Source organism: Tupaia chinensis, unplaced genomic scaffold (assembly GCF_000334495.1).
Source record: "Tupaia chinensis unplaced genomic scaffold, TupChi_1.0 Scaffold138584_1, whole genome shotgun sequence".
In the NCBI taxonomy this organism is placed as follows: domain Eukaryota; kingdom Metazoa; phylum Chordata; class Mammalia; order Scandentia; family Tupaiidae; genus Tupaia; species Tupaia belangeri.
This window is the reverse complement of record NW_006198478.1, coordinates 1,037,356-1,053,154: the sequence shown is the minus strand read 5'-3', so window position 1 is coordinate 1,053,154 and position 15,799 is coordinate 1,037,356. Positions and strand designations below refer to the sequence as shown.

Sequence of the window (15,799 nt, the reverse complement as noted above, 5' to 3'; positions counted from 1 at the left end):
GTTTCCGGTAGCGCTATGACCAGCTTGAGGGTGAACAAAGTGCAGTGAACAGAGTAGGGAATATGGGTTGTTTGGGGATGGGCCAGAATTTGCCCCTTCTTTTTGAAATCGCGGTTGTTGTTTTGTTTGGCTTAACCCACCCAACAGCCTCCTCTAGGCAGTGATTAGTGTGGACGGACTCTACTCTGGCCCCAGGCTTAAGGTAATCAATGCTGGCATCAGATTTCAAGGGTCATAGTAGTATCCTTGAGCACTTGATCCAATCAGACATATTGGCTAGGAATATTGAGAAATGAGGCAAGTGTTCGTCCCCAGTAGATTTGATCAAGAGACAATATAAAAACTAGAGTTGCTCAAACCATTTCACAAAGCCCTCTGCCTGAAATGCAAGACTTTTAAGATAGAGGAGAGGGGAACAGGAAAACATGCTTGGTTTTATTTTTATCCTCAGAAATAAAAGTCCATGCAGCTCTAACTCTCACTTATATTTTTAAGAATTCTTTTATTTAACTTTATTTATTTCCTTTAATTTGACTAGAGAGGGGCAGAATGAGAGAGAGAGAGAGAGAAAGTGAAAGAGCAAGCCACTAGGTCTGGAACTCAAACCGTTTTTGGCCATGTGGGAGTCAGCATCCTTAACTACCATGCCACTTGCCAACCCCAACTCTCACTTACTGTTTAAGAAATTTTTATTTATTCTATATATCATTATTATAATTATTTTATGTATTTATGTATTTATTTAGAGATTTTTGCTATAAGGTGCTGTAAGGTGCATGCATTCGCCAGAGACAGAAAGACAAAAAGCAAGAAATCACCCCCCAGGAGGATGGCCACACTGCAATCCCTTCTCCTCCATTCTCCTCTCAAGGCTCTGGGCACTAATACTATGCGCCCAGCGCGAGTTTTAAGCCTCCGTGTCCGAGACTCACACCACAGTCAGCCATGTGGGAGTCCAGCGACATAACCATTATGCCATCTGCTAGTCCCAAGATACTCTTAACTGTGCATACAGGGTCTTAAGTTTTTTTTAACTTGACATTTTCTCCCTTTTCCTAAGTATATCATGTGGACTAATACATCATTTATTCTGTGTCATGGCAATTTTTAAAGAATTATTTCCTCTATTTTATTTATCATTATTGTTATTCACATGGGAATACAACGCCCCCAATCACCACACCACCTGCTGGCCCTATCATGGGATTCTTTAATCTCATATTTGTGTCATTACTTAAAGCACCACAGTAGAAAGTATAAACTACCCAGGAGTTAAATGAGTAAAGCCTTAAATTTTCTCTTTTATTTCTCAGGCCCTGAAAAATATTCCTGGTGTCTCCATGCAAACTGTCCATCATCATGCCCTAGCCCAGTTCCTGGTGTGCACAGTTCTGAGTTGGACACCGGCCAACAAGTTTCTCAACTCTGTGCCCTTGCTCTGATTCCTTCCATTCTCACTGGGCCAGGAGGAGGGAAGGAAGTATGCAGAGTCTCACAGACGGTGAGGACACACGGCCACTTCAGCCAACACTGAGCACCTGCTCCAACACAGGCACAGAGCGAGGCCAGGGAAGGCAGAGATAACGCCAAGACGCTCCTTCTCCCGCAGGGCGCTGGTGTGACTCAGCATCCCAGAAAGCTTGTCTTGAAGGGGGCAGTCCCCCTAGTTGCATACACTCCAAATGAGAAGAAACTTAGTCTCTCTTTCTTCTCTCCCCCGCTTCAGGGAGTGTGGACACAACATGGAGTCCCTTTGGAAGGTCAGCTGTGATGAAAGCTCTTTAGGTCTGGCAATTTTCCTGGACAAATTTCTCACCACGCACATCTCATACAGTAAAGTTCCTGCCTATGTTGAGAATGATCATGATACTACATGATCTCAGCTGTATAAATAGGTGTCTCCAGGCAAAATTCTTGGGATTAAGTCCAGATCTTCTAACAGTTAGTTGTGGAATCTTTTTTTTTTTTTTTGGAGAGTTTTTTTGCTATAGGGCACGTGCGCTTGCCAGACAGAGAGAGACAGAGAGACAGAAAGCGAGAAATCACCCCTCAGGGGGGATGGCCACACCACAATCCCTTCTCCTCCATTCTCCTCTCGGGATCTTGGGCACACATGCAAGGGCGCCCGGCGTGAGTTTAAGCCACTGGGTCCGGGACTTGGACCGCGGTGGTCTGTGTGGGAGTCCAGCGACAAAGCCATTACGCTAACTGCTGGTCCCTAGCTATGAAATCTTAAGAGATCATCATACCTCTCTATTCAACTTCAAAATGATACAGTTAGTTTAAAGGGCCTTCCAGCTCAGACACTTTGATTCTGAGGGTCTATAAATGAAAATAAATTTTTTGCTAGGTTTGAGTGTGTTGGCATGTATGCATTAGAGTAAAAAGGTGTGTACACATGATTTATTTGGTTAATGTTATTGAATTGATTATATAAAATGAATTATTCTGAAAGATGGATTAATTGAACAGATGAAATATAATTCATTGAAATCACATGCTATTATCTGCATTGATCACTATTTCTATAAATTTTCATAGTGAAATAGAATTGTATTTACACTGGAGAAATTACTTTTGCTGACCCTCAAAACGTTCTTTGCAAGGCCAGCAGGTGGAGCGATGGTTAAAGCAGCTGGATGCCGGGACCAGCAGTTAGTGTAATGGCTGTTGCTGGACTCCCACATAGTCGACCGCTGTTCGAGTCCCGGACCCGGTGGCTTAAACTCACGCCGGGCATGTGTGCGTGCGTGCCCAAGATCCCAAGGGGAGAATGGAGGAGAAGGGATTGCAGCATGACCATCCCCCCTGGGGGGTGATTTCTCACTTTCTATCTCTCTGTCTCTCTCTGTCTGTCTGGCGAGCGCACGCGCCCTACAGCGAAAACCTCTCAAAAAAAAAAAAAAAAAAGAAAAAAAAAAGCAGCTGGATCCCACATAGCTGACTGCACACTTCTAGTCCTGGGACCGGCAGCTCAAAAATCACATTGAGCACATGTGCATCCCTAAAATCTCAAAAGGAGGAAGAAATGGAGAAGGGATTGCAGTGTGACCCATAGGGAGTCCTTTCTTGTTCTCTCTCTCCTCTTTCTCAGTCTTTCTCCCCTTAGTGAGTGCACAAACCTCCTGGCAAAATTGAAAAAAAGCAAAAGGGAGAAAGAAAGAGAAAGAAAAGAGGGAAAGAAAAGGAGAGAGAGGGAAAGAAAAGAAAGAGAGGAAAAATATTTTTTTCTAAAACAAAGAAAAATTGGTTAAAAATGCTATTGTTTTCATTTTTAATGCTCTGTAATGACTGACTCTATATGGCCATCTGGATTCTCACGGGGACTTTGCATGTAATCTGTTACTCTCTGTTGTTTTGCTGAATCACAGGGTGAGATTCTGGCCTCACACAAGGGGTTGGAAAGGTAAGCACCTTACAGATACGACAAAAGGGTTTGGGGTCCACCAGAGTCTTGGACCTCGCTTGACCCAGTGGAGCTGTCCTCATTCCACTTCTCTGGTGGCAGCAGTGGGTTTGTTCTGAGGTGGCCCCACACGGTCTCTCATTTGCTGGGATGTTGAGGGTTCAGGCAGAGCCTTTTTCTGCTCTCCTTATTCCTGAGACAGTAGAAGGTTTGAGTTACTGCAGTCACCTCACCCACACGTGAAGGACCCATGCCTGAAGTGAACAAGGTCAAGGGAGAGGGGATGGAGAAAGAGAGAAACTGTGTTCTCTTTTCATCATCTCTCAGTCCAGATAAGCAGCTCATTAAGCCATAACAGTCACTTACTGCTTTGGACAGTTTAACTGAACTTTCAGGTTCCTGGGACATAAGGAAGACCAGGAGGCCAGACAAAAGAGGATTTAAAAAAAAAAAAAAAAAGGCAAGAAAAAATGTTATAATTAATTTGAGATTAGAAGTTCATGCAGTTCTTTAGATATTTTCACATGAGTAGCATTTTAAAATAGGATAGGCGAGGTAAGGTCACCTTGAGAAAATTAATTTTGAACCAAGACTTACGGGATAGAAGAAGTCAGCCATGCACAGGAAGATGGGGTGGGGATTCTAGCGTTACTCAGAGCAAAAGGAAGATGCTCTAGAAGATTCTGAGCGATTCTGCTCTGAGAGGATCATCTGGTCAGACCCCATGGGTGGTGAGGGTGGGCTTTTGTGGTGATGCAGTAGGAGGTGACAGTGTCTAGGACTGATGGTGGACTCAGTGACAGGTGGTCAGATTCAGGCCCATGGTGGAGGTGGAAACAGTAGTCTCTCACTGTAGATGAGCTGAGGCATGTAAGAGAAAGAAAGGAGGGAAGGATTACTTCAAACTATTTCTCTTTCATTTGAAGATAGTCTATTGTCAATGAGAGGGGAATACTGGGAAAGAAGCTGCGGGAGGGGAGTTGGGGAAAGACATGCATTATCATTTAGGATGTAAAAATTTCAACATACATTAGACATCCACGTTGAGACACAGAATAAGAAATGAATGCATGAGTCTACAGGTTAACAGACAGAGCTGGGCTAAAGATTTGAAAATTCTCTGGGATTAATGGTATTTACCCCATTGGTACCACTGCCTGTCACCGAGAGATTTCATGTAGAACAAGAAGCCCAATACTGACGCTTAGAGAGCTCCGGTAATAGGAGTCCAGGGAAGAAGTAAAAGGGTAGGGGACAAGCCAGAAGTCAGGCGTGTCCTAGAGACCGAGAGGCAGCCTGACATAGCCTAGAGAGCACCGTGACTGAGATCGCGACACTTTTCATTCTGTTTCTGTCACAGGAAGCTCATTCCCAGGTCTCCCAAGTGGAGGGCAATCCCTTGTCCACATTGTCTCTGTCTCCGTTCCTCCTCACTCCTCCATAGACTCATCTGATCAAGTCACTCAACAAATTCCTCTCACCCCAAGCAGCCACCTCCTGCTCCTCCTTGTCCCCCATCTCACTCTTCTCCCTCTGCCGTTTCTCCTGGAGCCCTCTACAGATTCCCCATCCTGGGAGTTTGCTAATACCGCAGATCAGGTGGCTTCATCCAGGCACATTTGTTTCTGCAGCTCTGGACACTAGAACTCCAAGAGCTTGGCGCCAGCACCGCCCTCTGAGGCCTCTCGGTGGTCTGCGGCAGTTCCTTTTCACTGTGGCCTCACTTGGCTGTTCCTTTGTGCACTCACCTCCCTTGTGTCTTTCTGTGTGTCCTGAATCTCCCTTCTTATCGGGACACCAGTCAGCCTGGACCAGAACCCCACCTAGCAGTCCCATTTTCTCCTCAGTACCTCTTTAAAGGCCCATCTCCAATCACAGTCACTCCATGAAGGTGGGTTATGACTTCACCTGAGGATGGTTGGAGAACATAACTCAGTCCGTTGTGCCTATAGAACCCCCCCATCTTTTATTTCCACATAGTACATATAGAGGCTTGACAGGAAAGGAATGTGTTCAATCCCAAACCTAACTTTCAAAAAAAAAAAAAAAAAAGGGGGGGGACCAGCAGATGGTATAAGGGTTATTTCACTGGACTCCCATGTAATCATATTCTGACAAAGCTCTAGGCTACTTCTTTCATATCAGATGGTCCATTCTAGGAAGAGCAATACTTCTGGGAGCAAAAAGGGATTATGCTAAAATATAATAGAAAGAGCCCACAAGAAGGAGTCTTTACTAAAGACAAAGCACTCTGAGGTTCCAGAGTATCTGGATTAACCTAGACTTACCTTGGCCTCTGCAGCATAAAAGCAGGTTTCTTCCAAAGGTCTTTAAATACCACACTAGATCATTTGTAATTGCTCTGGAGCAATGGGCTGCAGTTCAAAAATGTGCAAGGGAAATCTATAGCGAACAACGAGAACAATGTCTATGAAAGTGTGTTTTGGGAGCCAGCAGGTGGCATGGTGGTTAGGAGTACTGGACTCCCACATGACTGACCATAGTTTGGGGTCTGGAACTTGCTTTCTCATTCTCTCTCTCTCTCTTGTTCTGTCCTTCTATGGTCAAATTAAGAAAACCATAAATAAATAAATAAAGATTAATAAAATAATTCTTTTTTTAAAAAAAAGAGGGTTTTTTTTTAAATTCAATTAGAAATAAGGCTCATGGTTGCAAACAGGATGGGATATGATCTGAGTCATTTCTCAGGATGCTGTGATGAGTCTGATGTGTCACAAGCTCAACTGTCTACAGGAGCAAGGCCAGTGTCATCATCAAGAGAACAAAGTGGTGACAGGAGAGAGGAATGGAATTCGCAGTCCCTGAGCTGGTGGCCCTTCCATAGAGAAGGCTGCTACTCAGACCTTGCTATTTGATCTACTGAGGTAATGGAGGCAACCATGTTAGGATTTTAAAATACAAAACAAAGAATACAAATTTTCTGTGTGAACTATTCTAAGTTCAAATATTAGCTTCTAAAACAAAATAGGTTGTGGAGCAAGACACACCCCTGCAACTACAGTATAAGTTTTATGTTTTTAACAGCTGTTAAGTAATTGTTTAAAATTGTCGACTTAGGCATCTGCAATGGTGACTTCATCCTCAATTCCTGGTTCAATACTGATGGGAGTGATCTGTTCAACAATCTCAGAAGGACTGTGCAAGTCAATGAGTCACTTGTGGAAACGACTCCATAGCTTAGAACCTTCACCTCGAGGGGTTTTTCCTGTAGTGATTCTTAGAGTCTTGGTCGGCATCTGAGCTTGTCCTTTCTTTCCCTTTGCACCTCTATCCAGTCAGCACTTTCTCCAGGGACTTCACGTTGTGGCTGGTTAAAGTAATTCTAACCCAGTGAATGGCCACTTCCGACTCCACGAGTGTTTTTCCAGTATCTTTAAAAGCCAAGGCTGTGGCATGGCTTCCTGAATGACTCTAATTTTATAGAGGGCAAGTGTGCGAGAGAGAAACAGACCGTGCTGAGTCACCCCACAGGAGGATGGCCACATAGCAACCCCTTTTCTTCCAGTCTCCTCTTGTGATTTCGAGCACACACTCACGTGGCATGATTTTCAAGCCATAGAGTCCGAGATGCCCCCCGTGCAGCCAGCCGTGTGGGACCTCGCACCTTAACCTCCACACTCCCGTTGTGCTAACAGCGTGTGGGGTTTGTTTCCTATCGTAGACACTTGGGCACAGGGCTTTCTGCAGTGTGGCTGTCAGCACCATGCTTCTTTACATCCTGACCCCCTGTAAAGTGATTTCCACACAGTAGACATGGGAAACATGACAAACGATATTCATGAACTTTAGCCAGAGCAGGGTTTTAAGGCCGAGCACTATAAACTCCGTACTAAATCCTCATCAGGTCACCAAGTGGTCGCATTTACATAGGGACAACAGTGGTAAAATTATTACCTTTCTAGATGATAAGGAAAAAAGATGGATTAATTTTGTTGGGAGGTTGGTGACCAGCAGGTGGCGTGGTGGTTAAGGTGCTGGATACTCCCACATGGCCACGGTTTAAGTTCCTGGACCTGGTTGCTTGCTTGTTCTCTCTCTCTCTTTCTGTGTCTCTCTGGCCAAATTAAAATAAATGAATAAATAAATAAAGTTAACTAAAATAAGTATTTAAAAAAAATTTCATTAGGAGGTAATTGAAGCCATTTAAAGGTCTAAATTTGGGGATGTCACATGGTGTGGTGGTTGAGGCGCTGGACTCCCACATGACCAGCTATGGTTCAAGTCCCAGACCCAGTGGCCTGAAAATCACAACAGACAAACAAATAATTGTCTTTAATTTTTAAAGGTCTAGGGGACCCACAGGTGGCGTGGTGGTTAAGGCGCTGGACACTCCCACATGGCCGACTGGGGTTTAAGTCCTGAATCTGGTAGCTTGCTTTCTCACTTCCTCTCTTTCACTCTCACCCTCTGTCTCTCTCTGATAAAATTAAAAAATAAATGAATGAATACAAAATAAAATAAATAATTATAAAAAAAAATTTTTAAGGTCTAAATTCAGCTTCTTCTTCTTCTTCTTCTTCTTCTTCTTCTTCTTCTTCTTCTTCTTCTTCTTTTCTAGCTGCCAGAGGGTACATGCTCCTCTAAAAAGATAAACAGAAAAACAGAGAAAGCACTCCTCACCAGAGTATGGTCTCGGCCCAATCTCTTCTCCTCACTTCTTCCCATTGGGGTTTTGGGCGCAGGTGCACACACACCCAATGTGTTCTTCAAGCCACTTGGGGCTGGGATTAGAATCACAGTCAGTCATGGAGAATCCAACTCCTTAGTCACTAGGTCAGAGGTCTAGCCCTAAATCCAAATTTCTAACCAGAAATGGGAAAAGAGATTTCACATCTCTCAGCACACAGGCCTTCCTCATCAGCAATTCGCGGCCCAGCTCTGCACAATTTCCCACACCACTCCTTTGGCCAGAATGCTCAAATCTTTCCTAAAGTCCCTGCATGTCCCTCCTTATCCCCTGCCTTTCACAGGAATTGAACTGGGTCTTTCATAGCAGAAGTAGCAAGGGGTGCTGTCTGGGGCTACCCATCGGCTGGTCAAGCCTGGAGAACAAATAGAGGCTTATTGCACAAGTGGGTCATTTGCAATCTGTGGTTTCTGCATGGCCAGGACTCAGAACCCTCCTGGCTATGCCAGCCCCACCCACAGGGGCTGCTCTATTTCTGCAGTCCCAAGGGTAGGGGGACACCAGCCATCCCTGAGCCCCAGGACAAACTGCTGGATCTGTTCTCGCAGCAGCTGCAACACAGAGACAGGGTAAGACTGACCCCCAGACCTGGGACAGGAGGCAGCCATGGGGCAGCACTGAGGGAGGGGAAGCTGAGTTAGTGCCCAGAAGACAGCACGCTTGGGATTAGAAATAAAAAGAAAGCCCAGCCCAGAATAGCAGCCAGAGGGCTCCAGGATGAGGCAGGAAAGGTGGTTACTACTGGGCTAGTTTGCAGGAGTAGTTACTTCTCTTCTCTTCTCTTCTTACAGAATACAATGTATCTGAAACAGAGTGGTTCAACAGTTTGTCTTCTCCTGCTGGGCATATTTGGAATACTTATTTTATGCCATGGTCAACCTGGTGGCTTCACCAGGGCTCAATGGTTTTACATCCAGCACTTAAATATGACTCACTCCCGATGTGATAATGCAATGCTGGCCGTCAACTCTAACACAGGAAGATGCAAACCCATCAATACTTTTCTTCATACAACTTATGCTGCTGTAGTTAACGTCTGTGGTTACCCAAATATGACTTGTCTTCCAAAACCTGGGACGAACATCACTAGGATGAATTGTCATAACAGCTCAGTTCAGGTGTCTTAGACTTCTGTAATCTCACAAGATTTTCAAGGAACATTAGAAGGTGTAGATATGATCAGACAGCCGCACGGATGTTCTACGTAGTTGCTTGTGACCCGAGATCTCCACAGGACAGCCCCCAGTATGCAGTCGTTCCTGTTCACTTGGATAGGATCATCTAAGCTCCTGTACCAGCACCTTGTGCCATCTGCCAAGCTCTGAAGTCATAGCCACAACCCCATCTCCATCCGTCCTGCTGTCTGTCCTCATCACACCAGCTGCAACTCCCTTTTTTAATTTCTGCTGAGCTTAAGTGCCTTGTGCACCCTGCAATAAAGTGTGCAGAATCATCTTGAAGTTTCTGCGTGTCTTTTTCTGCTGCTCTGATGGTATTTAGCTACAACCTGTTCTGTAAACTTTTCCTTTTCTCTATATGTCAGAATAACAGGCTTGTCGTCCTATCACAAAGCAGCACAGATTTATTCCTCTCTCTGCCTTTAATCAAAGCAACTGAGGTCTCTACACAGACGTGCCCCCTGACAAAGACTGTTGTTGATCAAAATTTGCCTCCTCTGAACCCTCCTCACAACTGAACTCATATCTAGGCCTTTAGAATCCTTCTTTGAAGGGTAAGTTTTGTTTAGTTTAGTTTTGAATTGCCAGAGGATGTGGGTGCTGGCAAGAGTCAGAGAAAAGGAGAGAAAACCCTCAATATGCTGTGGTCACTCTGCAACGCCTTCTCCGCTTCTGCATCCTGTCGGGATTGGAGCATAGGCACATACTCGCTCATGCCTGGTGTGTTTTTCAAGCAGCCAGGGCCAAAATTTTCACTGTGGCCAGCCATTTGGGCCCTAGTTCTCTTAATCACTAGGCTAGGGGCCCACCTTGGGTTCCAGTTTTAACAAGGATCCTAATTCAGTTATTCTGAATCTTTCACCCTGCATATCTGATCAACTTCCTTATCCCTCCATCAACCTCCCCATGGTATCTGATATCCCTAAATTGCCTGTAAAAAGAAAAAAAGATGAAATTGTTTCCATTTAGCAATTATTCCCCAGCCTTTATATCTCTTCTGAGTAATCCATCCAGCAATCCCGAACACATACACCAATCTATGAGTTGTGTATCAACCCTCACGTGTTGTTGCCATGCAGAACTAAGCCCAGTTTGCACCAAGGTCGCATTTCCCCATTACACGAGTTCCTGGTTAAATCTGGTCTTCGTGCTGTAACCACTGTCCATTGCTGTTTCCTTTGACACGATTTCCAAGCCAAGAGAGAGAGGAGCCCCAGTGACTAGGTAGAAAATAAACATGTTCGATACTTCCTGATTTATAAATCATAACATTTATGACAGAAATGTTTTTTGCAATTCAGAAAAAAAGGAGGGAAAAGAATGCTTAAAAAGTGGTGAGAAAGAAAGAGGAAAGAAAAAAATAAAAGAAAAGGACATGAAAAAAGAGTTGAGCCTCAGAGCTATTTTTACGAATGAGTGCATCAATCCTCCACTTATCGGTGACTGCCCTAGAGGCATATCCAGGGAGGGGTCAAATGTGAAAGGAGGTCGTGCTCAGGGAGCAACGAGAACAGATTCTGGTGCTGCCTGGAGGAGAGGTGGGCAGCTTTCTCAGCAACTTCCACGTCCTGGAGAGGGGGCGCTGGTCACCTGGAGAGGGAGGGAGAACACGGAAGTGGGATCTCTCACCAGGGCAAGCCACTCCTGCCCATTCTGCCTTCCATAGCTGTCGCCTGTGGGGGCATCCTCAGTTCATTCAGGACAGGTCTGGAAGGGCGCAGGCTCCAGGATTGGGAATTGTAGATCCACAGAGAAAAGAGACGAATAATGAGAGTCCCTGACCTGCCCCCATTACAGGGATGCACTCAGGAATCAATTACAAAAACGGAAAGAAAGACCCTTGCGAGCTGTGGACAGACGTAGCATTCGAGTGATTGTTCTGGTGACAGACGAGGTCTTTCAGGAGTCCCTGATTCAGAACAGAAGTGCAGTGCCATCAAATCTGCACCTCCGTCCTTAGCCCTGCAAGCCTTGACTTCTTATGTGTTTTTCTGCTCCTCTTCTAGGCGGTCAGATACAGCATTTCCATTCCTCCCACCACTCCGCAACGGCAGTAAGTCTTGCCCTTGTTAGGACCACAGACAGCAACTCCAGTTGAGCCTCTGCTCTGGAGGAGCACAGTTGGGTCTGTGGACTCAAGGCTTTCCACAAGGGCGTGGGTTTGGAAATTTTTAGTTCTCCTTAGAATCCACTGACTTTAGGTAAATCAGGGCTGAAGTGGGCTCAGTTTTCCAACACCCTTGGGGTGACGGAAAGAAGAAGTAAGATACAGCAGAACCGAAGCCACGTGTCTTATGAAGATGAAGTGGCCCTTCCTCAACTCAAGTATGCTTCTTTCTGGCATGCAGCGTCTCTAAAGCCCTGTGTGAAGGGTCAGAAACCCTCTGCTCCTCGTCCTCTCTACCTGTACCCTCATCCTGTCCTCCGTAATTCATTCATTCATGTATTCACCCACTAGGTAACTACTGAGCAGACACTGTGTTCCTAGCACACTAGACAACTACTGAGCTGACCCTTCCTTCCAAGGGAGGGAAGGCGTAAAGTAAATCATGACAGGTTCCTGCTCTCTTAGTACAGAGATGAGAGAGAAATACAGAGATAAAAAATCCTGGGGATCACCAGGTGGTGTGGTAGTTAAGGCACTGGACAACTGGACAGTCCCACATGGGCTTTCACAGTTCAACTTCTGGCTTGTTTTCCTTTCTCTCTCTCTCTCTCTCTCTCACTCTCTTTGTCTGTGTGTCTCTCTCTGGTCAAGTTTAAATAAACGAATGAATAAGTAAAATTAAATAATTATAAAATATGGGAATCACTATTTAAAAAAAAGAAAGAGCGAGAGAGGTCAAAAGTCTTGACATGCATATACTCAGCTTCATAGAAGAAATGTGTGTCTAGCAGGGCAAGAGCACTTTTTGGGGGGAGGAGGTTTTGGTATAGGGCACTTGTGCTGGCCAGAAAGAGAGAGACAGAGAGACAGAAAACGATGGCCATGCCACAATCCCTTCTCCTCCATTCTTCTCTCGGGATCTTGGGCACACACGCACACACGCCCGGTTTGTGTTTAAGCCACCGGGTCTGGGACTCAAACCACGGTTGACTACATGGGAGTCCAGCGACTGCAATTATGCCAACTGCTGGTCCCATAGGGCAAGAGCATTTTAACCATGAGTATTAACATTAGGAATTAATGAGATTCAGACCCTTTCTGCCTGTGGACATGCAAAATAAATAAATAAATAAAAATTAGTTTCTGAGTGGAACGCAAATGGAGCGTGTTAAACAGGAGAACAATGTGCCCTCAATCCCAGTCTGCCTACTGCACAGAATGAGATATTTAGAGGACAGCAGTGGAAGCAAGGGTATCAGCCAGGAACTGGCCGCGTCCAGGCAAAGTCACCCCACATGGACTGGGGTATTAGCAGAGACACAAAAGACAAGGCGCAGACTCACGTGGGTGAAGGGTGTTCAAGGAAATATCAGCAGACTCTGAGGAACAATTGCAAAAGGAAGGAAAGGGACACAGAGGAGTCTTCCGCTCTCAGTGAGCAGCTCCATCGTTCCCCCAGTCCACCGCCCCGTCCTATCCCCTGCCCTGTAGCCATGTTCTCTTTCTGCCCTTCCATGCCTCCCCCTCCCTCCTCCTGCCATCCCACGTTTCTCCTCTTTCCCAATCTCTATGCTGCGGACTGAGCTAAGGTCACACGCAGTTGATGGCTTTAAAGTTCAGAGGCACTTCCTCTCTCCCAGGGGTGGGATGATTCAAAGCTGAACAAGGAGGGTTCTGTGCTTGGTCACAGGGAAACCAAGACTGGGCTGGCTGCTCCCTCTGCAGCAGACGTACCAGATTTTCTGACTGCAGTGGACCCAAAGCCAGCACCATCGAGGTACTGTTAGAGAAGTTAATTCACCGCATCAGCATGTTCACGTTCTTGGAGTCCACTTATTTTCCCTGAACTTCCCATTTATGACTATAAAATTCTCATAACAATGTCACAGCCTCAATAAGTGTGGCAGGAGTAAATGCAGTTAATTATTGTAATGCATTCTGTAAATTTCAACATAGAAGCAACATCAATTCACATTTTTTTAACTTTATTTTGTTTTATTATATTAGCTTTTTTGAGGTTTTTGCCTGAGGGCACGTGCACACTCCAGAAAGAGACAGACAAAAGTGAGAGGGAAAGTGAGAAATGACCCCACAGGCCACACCACAATCCCTCTTCTCCATTCTCCTCCCAGGATCTTGGCCATGTATGCAGACTCACTGGTGGGATTTTCAAGCCACTGGGTCCAGGACTGTTTTGCAGTCGGCCTCATGGGAGTCCAGTGACATAACTGCCATAACATCTGCTGGTCCCATACTTTATTTTGCATATTAACATCAGGTCATGTCAGGGCCGGTGTTTCTTAGTCGGGGTTGAATGAAGGTTGTTAAGATGGCAAGCCATCAGCCTTGGGGAGATCCACTTGCAGATGTCACAAACACATTTGGGATTTGGATCCTACCAAAAGAGTGGCTCACACTCTCAAGGTTATCCATGGAGACCAAGCATCTCAACAAACCCACAGCAGGCTTGGTACTTTAAGGTGGCAATGGGTTCATTTTCCAATAAGGAGAGAAGACCCCACCATCAGGTTAGAAATAGGGAGAGGAATGGTATCTGGTCAAACACTGCGATTGATTTGGCCTGATCCTGAGTTTTCTGAGCTATCTTTCTACTCTTATCATATGAGAGAGTGAAACAGGGCTCCCGTTTTACCTCAGCGCTGAAGATGGCTGCGGCTGTGGGAAGGTGGCTCTGGGCCTCGGTTGCCCTACCTGTGAGCACCATTCCTTGGGGCATTTCTGCCTCTTGGGCTCTTAGGCCTGCTGCTTCTGGAAGAACTTGCCTGACAAACCTATTGTGGTCTGGTCAGGACAAGCAAAGCTTGCCTTTAGCACCAGTTCCTCATACCAGGCTCCTGCTGTCACCCAGCATGCACCCTATTTTACGCATACAGCCCTTGTCAAATGAGACTTCAAAGACCTAATCCTTGATGACTTTAAGGGGAAATATTTGGTGCTTTTCTTTTATCTTTTGGATTTCATCTTTGTGTGTCCTACAGAAACAATTGCTTTTAGTGACAAAGCGAGTGCATTTCATGACGCGAACTGGGAAGTCGTTGCAGTTTCAGTAGATTCCCACTGTAGCCATCTTGCCTGGATAAATACACCAAGGAAGAATGGCGGTTTGGGCCACATGAACATCGCACTCTCGTCAGATTTAACTAAACAAATTTCTCGAGACTACGGTGTGTTGTTAGAAGGTCCTGGTCTTGGGGAACCAGCAGTTAGCATAATGGCTGTGTCGCTGGACTCCCACATAGTTGACCGCTGTTCGCGTCCCGGAACCGGTGGCTTAAAACTCACGCCGGGCATGTGTGCGTGCGTGCCCAAGATCCCGAGAGGAGAATGGAGGACAAGGGATTGACCATCCTCCCTGGGGGGTGATTTCTCACTTTCTGTCTCTATGTCTCTCTGTCGGTCTGGCGAGCGCACGCGCCCTATAGCAAAAACCTCTCAAAAAAAAAAAAAAGGAAGGTCCTGGTCTTGCACTAAGAGTGCTCTGCATAATTGACCCCAGTGGAGTCAGTAAGCAACTGAGAGTCAATTATCTTCCAGTAGGCCGAAATGTGGAAGAGACCCTCTGCTTGGTGAAGGCATTCCAGTTTATGGAAAGCCATGGAGAAGTCTGCCCAGCAAATTGGACACCAGCTTCTCCCACAATCAAGTCAAGTTCAACTGCTTCCAAAGATACTTTAAGAAAATAAATCAGTAGATCATTCCCTGTGTGCCTGCAGTTCCTCCCACCAGAAAAGAACCAGTATTTATAGGAGACAAAAAATAAGCTATGCTTGTATTCCTAACTAACTATTACTCTAAACGTTTTGTTTTTGTAACTCTGGCTAAGGCCTTTAAAATGTCAGTGTTGTTATAAGGAGTTCTGTATTGGTAACATCTTGAAGGCCAGTTAGTTTTTACAGACTTCTTAGTTAATGCATATCTTAGGTAATGCCTTCCATGGGTAAAGGGAACTCTTCTAAGGGTTACTTGAACTTTGTCTAAACCATGGGGACCAGCAGTTAACTAAATGGTTATGTCGCTGGACTCCCATGTAGTTGGCTGCTGTTCGAGTCCTAAACTGGGTGGCTAAAACTCACGCCGGGTGCGTGTGCATGCATGCCCAAGATCCCGAGAGGAGAATGGAGGAGAAGGGATTGCGGTGTGGCCATTCCCCCTGGGGGGTGATTTCTCACTTTCTGTCTCTCTGTCTCTCTCTGTATTTCTGGTGAGCACACACGCTCTTTAGAAAAAAAAAAAAAAAAAAAAAAAAAAAACCAACTCTCAAAAAAAAATTGTCTACACCAAAGTACAACGAGCAACAAAAGCTTCTGATCAAGGGTCCTGAAATTTTCCATTTCTTTGAATTAAACTAAATTTTCTTTTAAAGTAACAAAGATCATAGT

At 45.3% G+C, this 15,799-nt stretch overlaps 1 pseudogene; it reads left to right on the top strand.

Annotated features, from left to right (window-relative positions):
* The first annotated feature begins 14,065 nt into the window (after positions 1–14,065).
* On the top strand, positions 14,066–15,111 carry LOC102487085 (thioredoxin-dependent peroxide reductase, mitochondrial-like; annotated as a pseudogene).
* The last annotated feature ends 688 nt before the right edge of the window (positions 15,112–15,799 follow it).